This window comes from Dermacentor andersoni, unplaced genomic scaffold (assembly GCF_023375885.2).
Source record: "Dermacentor andersoni unplaced genomic scaffold, qqDerAnde1_hic_scaffold ctg00000647.1, whole genome shotgun sequence".
Classification (NCBI taxonomy): domain Eukaryota; kingdom Metazoa; phylum Arthropoda; class Arachnida; order Ixodida; family Ixodidae; genus Dermacentor; species Dermacentor andersoni.
This window is the reverse complement of record NW_027315329.1, coordinates 1-5,000: the sequence shown is the minus strand read 5'-3', so window position 1 is coordinate 5,000 and position 5,000 is coordinate 1. Positions and strand designations below refer to the sequence as shown.

Here is a 5,000-nt window from a genome sequence, read left to right as displayed (position 1 = left end):
TTTTTTTTTATTGTGAGAGACGTGAAATCGACACCACGAAATGAACGTCCCTTTGTTACCCTTTTGTTACCGCGGCTTCGAAACCGTGCGTAATACCAATTTAATTGTGTCCTGGTTGGCCGTTTGTCAGCACTTTGTGTTCTTCTAGAAAATCAACTACTAGTTTATAAATTACGTGCGCGAAATTTTCCTCCGTGTGCACCACCAAAATACTTAAAGAAGAGAGAATGCGTCCGGGGCCTTGGGATTTCGAAAATGACGTGCTCTGAAATTTTCACATCCGCCATTGGAAAGATAATTATTATCCGTCGTAAAAAAAAAAAAAAAGAAAAAAAAAAAAGAAAGAAATCACATTTGAAATTATCATTGAAAGTGGCCACGTTTTTCGGGGCATGTCTTGATGAAATAATCTCAGTTCAGTTCAGCATGATTGGATTTCATCTTTTCCAGTATTCTCAGTACTCTCGTTGTAGTACCAATTGCCGGCAGATTTTTTTTTTTAGTTGTTTAGAGTTATACATTCCTGAACGATGTTTTTCTTTTCCTCAAAGCTAGCCATAGAACCAGCGCTTTCTATAAAATCATGACAATAAGAATCCAGCATATCGGTTCATCTTCGGCGCGATTAAAGTTCGGGAACTGGCGATTTTTTATTGCCGTGATCAAGAAGGTTAACACCAGATAAGGCGTGATATTTCAGCATACCAGTCGCGATATCTAATCGAATCTAAGATTGAAATGGCGTTCTGAATTCTTTCGGTTCCAGATAGAAAGAAACAGAAAAAAAAAAAAAAAAGAAAGGATGTGATTGATTGCCATTCAAATCTGAAGACCGCGTGGAGAAAGTGTTCCGGTTTACATTCGGCAAATCAAAATGAACGGCTAAAATTAATCTATCGTCTGGTTTCATGCGCGAGATCACGTAAAAGGCAGCCATTCTTCTTAACATGGTTTCTCTCTTTTGCTCTCTCATTCGCGCACGGAAATTTCTTCGTACGGGAATTTTATGAAGCGAAGGCGGCTGCAGACCATTTTCTTTGTTTAGTTCATGTTCGTAGGCGCAAATTACAAACCTAACACTTGGAGCAACATTTCCACTACTCTAGAGGGGCATGAACTGTAGACAGTGCACGCTTTCTCATTTATCCAATCGCTCGCAAACACATTGCATTGCTAGTCTACAGTGGCAATACAAAGTGACGTTTCACCATGCACGTCGAAGTTCATTACCAGTACCGCGCCAGCATCGACCGGCCGGCGAAGCGACGAGCTCAGCAGCGCATGCGCAAGGCCCGACACCACCCCAACCGAGCTTCCCTGCTTATCGGAGAGAACAAGTGCGCGTGAACACGGGCGCGTCTGAGTATCTGGATTTAAAAAAAAAAAAAGAAAACAAAGAAAGCGTTTCCGAGATATTGACAAAGACAAGTGGTCGCGGTCGCTCTGAATCTTATCGTATTATAGAAAACGTGGGAAGGCGGCGCTTCCTCGAGGGTCAGAAAGTACAATCGTCGAACTAGGTGGCAAGTGGAGTACATCCTTTTTCTTGGAACGGTTTGCAATTGACTGCTTGAATGTGCCGACCACGCGTCGCGGGTCGCGTATAGAGCCAACCGTTGGCAAGCACGCGTCTAGCGTAGCAGCAGAACCGATCGCGGTTGCGATAACCCATCGTTGGCAGCGAAAAAGAAAAACACCCACACGCAGTTTGTAGCAATAACCGTACAAATCAATGTGGTTTTAAATATAGCTTCACTGGTCACCCAAGAAGGGCACCGAAACTTTCTCATGACGCACACCGCTGTAGTCCACAAAGAACAAAGCGCACAAAATAGATATGATACAGCCGCACCGCATTATTTCGTGTTTTCAGCATTTCATTACTTTCGTGTGCATGCGCGCTAGGGCCACGCAGGCCAGGAGTAAAAGGCACGAAAAGAAAAAAAAAAAAAAAAATGATACGCAATCCTAAGCTTTGACTTGACTGCTGTGGCACTCGCATTTGTGTTCTTTACCTTAGGCGAACGCAATGCGCAAACTGAACTGGAATTTCCAATAATGGAAATTCCTGTTTGGCTCATATTTGCGTTTTTCGCCCGAGCAAGCGCTTCACTGCACTACGCTTTGCCCCTTCAACGTGGCTACACTGCCCGGCAGGCGTGTTCTGCGTAGGGCCGAACCTGCAGGCAAAAAGCATGGGCGCCGCCATCTTGTTGAGAGCGGCGCCAGGGACACAATCGCGCCTAGCTCATTGAGTTTTCCCCCAAAACTGAAAAAAATTTGACTTCATTAAACGAGAAAGATGCCACGAGTGCCCCAACAAAAAGCTTTGAGGATTACCGAAGGGTAACTGAGGGCGACGCAACGGGCTCTGGAAAGAAGGATGATGGGTGTGGCGTCACGGGGGGATCGGAATAGAGCAGATTGGGGTGTGCGAGAAGAAACGCTCGTTAATGACACCAAAGTTTAAACCAGGAAAAACAAATGGGCATGCGCAGGGCATGCAATCTGGGGGGAAGATAACCGGTGGCCATTAAGGGTTACAGACTGAATTCCAAGAGGAGGGAAGCGTAGCAGGGGGTGGCAGAAAGTTAGGAGGGCAGATTAGATTAGGGACTACATGGCGACAATCGGCACCTGACCGGGGTACTTGGAGGATCATGGCAGATGCCTTTGCCCTGCAGTGGGCGTAGCCAGGATGATGATGATGATGATGTTCATGATGAAAAGGTAGCAACAGGTCTTCGTAACATACAGGTTAGAAAGATGAGGCACCTTTTAACCCTTGAATATATTTCGCCACATTTGGGCATACGACAAGTTTGTTTTCGAGGCGCTCGGTCCCACTGCTGCGAAAATGTGTACACAAAGGCTGCACAGTAGTTGCCAGAAATCGGGCACTCTATTTTTCTTTCATAGGGAATCTTTCTTCCACTTGGGCAGCGGATTTCGGCGGCAGGGCGAGCTTGCGTGGCCGCGGTGGTTTACGGATCCAAGCGATAGTGAACTCCAAAATCCAGTGTTGGCTTTGAGTGGGATTCATATTGATTGCGAACCCCACGGCTAATCCTACCCCCCATCCCCCCAAGTGGCTCTTTACAGGAGACAATCATTCAGAGACATCGGACAAATAGGAATTCTGGTTCTTTCTTTTGCTTTCATTAATTTTTCTCGAAGCCCATAACTAGAAATTTGCTGGAGCGGCTGTCCCATTTGCGACGCAACAAGTGCGACGCTACACACAGATGGAGTGGCAGTTTAATTACTCTCGTGGTCCGCGAACCGGCATCGTTGCGTGTAGTATAGGAATGGTGCGTGTCAAGTCACTGCTCGCGTTGAGCTTGTGCTCTTCATTTTGATTGAATGAAGTCTCACCTAAGTGAGCGGGGCCGATCCCGGAGGTAGTGCAATACCGGGCCGACCTGCGGCGGAGGTGAAGCAGGCTTCAAGCACTCCGCCAACTTCCAAAAATAGGTTTAATATCGTGGGTCCATATAGAACCCGTATCAGATATTAAGCTGATAAGAACAGATACTACACTTTGATCTTAGCCAAAAGGCCGAGAAGCGATGTCCTTCACTTCACTTCATTGTACTACTGCCTTGTGGGCGCCCTGCCGACATGGGTAACCTCAGCAACAGCGTGGGCAATATTATAAAATTCAGCCTGTGTACAGACTCAACGCTCCCTATCTCACGGATGAACTCGCAACGCCTCAGTCTTTCGCTGTTAACGAAACGCTGTCGCGTAGAAACGAGACCCGAGTGCAAGCTTGCTTGTAACGCGAAACCAACCAAGGCAACCTCGTAGAAAACGGAACAGGCGAGCGGAAAAAAACGCGCCAGGGGAATGCTTACTTCCGTCTGAATGCGACCGCTCAAGGTGACCTTCCTTGAGGGCTTCGTTTCAAGCCCGTGTGCAATTGTAATATACTACGCGCATTTCCTTCATTTCTTTTTATTTACCGCAAGGCCCACTGAAAATTTTGATACGGCACAGGCCGGGACGGATCGCAACGTGTCGAATCGACCGGTAGAATTAGGTAGCATGCCCCATGTACGAAGACGAGCAACATAGAAGTGAATGACAAAATAAATATAGAAAACGCTGCACACTCCTTCCCACCGGAAACATAGAGGGGAGAAAGATCGCCATCTGAAACACAGGCATTGTAAAAAAAAAAAAAAAAGTGCTACCTCATCATCTTTACCATTACCGTGTGTGTGTATGTATATATGCATGTGTGTGTGTGTGTGTGTGTGTGTGTGTTTGTGTATTTATATATATATATATATATATATACGCACACATGCTAGCATAGCTTAAACGCAGCTGGAAAGCTCAGCCTTGCACAAGAACCACCCCCTGTCGCAAACCCCTTTGAAACATTCAAATGGGAAACACGAGTACAGCGAGGTCGTTCGAACCTGGCGCCAAAACGCATTAGCGCCATCTGTGTACGGAACTAGGAAAACCTGCGGACTTTGCAATACAGAAAGAAAGGTAGATGGCGCGAGCTAACGCTCCATTGCATACTAAGAACGAGAGTTAGTGAATAATGGCAGAAACGTCTTGGGAAGAGAAAAAAAAAAAAAAAAAACGCGCAACAGTTGTTGGCTTGTGCAAGCACTCTATGTTACAGCGATTAAAGAGCATAGCATCTTCTACAACAGCAGCTACAAAAAGAAGAAGAACGTGAGAGAGGGAGAGACACAGGCGTGTTTCTTTGGAATGCAGAGCATGCAGCACATACTATAAAGTGCCAAAGAGACGGGGAAAGCAGATGGCGCGAAGGTGTATGTCCTCAAAGCTTGAAAGCAATTTCTAAATTACAACATGTACCGAAGTCCACCTACTCTCATCAGGTTGCTCCCGCCTCCAGTTGCGTTTAAAGTGAAATTACAGTCGCCTCAAAGGCAGACAGAGAGAGAGTGAAAATAGGTACACTTGCTTCGCGCAGCTGCAGCCGTTCAAATTTTACAGCAAGAGCACTCCCGAAA

At 46.1% G+C, this 5,000-nt stretch overlaps 1 non-coding gene across 1 annotated transcript; it reads right to left on the bottom strand.

Annotated features, from left to right (window-relative positions):
* Nucleotides 1–3,379: 3,379 nt before the first annotated feature.
* On the bottom strand, nt 3,380–3,571 carry LOC140214800 (U2 spliceosomal RNA). The gene has a single exon (XR_011891729.1). It is a non-coding gene; the product is annotated as a U2 spliceosomal RNA (small nuclear RNA).
* Nucleotides 3,572–5,000: the final 1,429 nt, after the last annotated feature.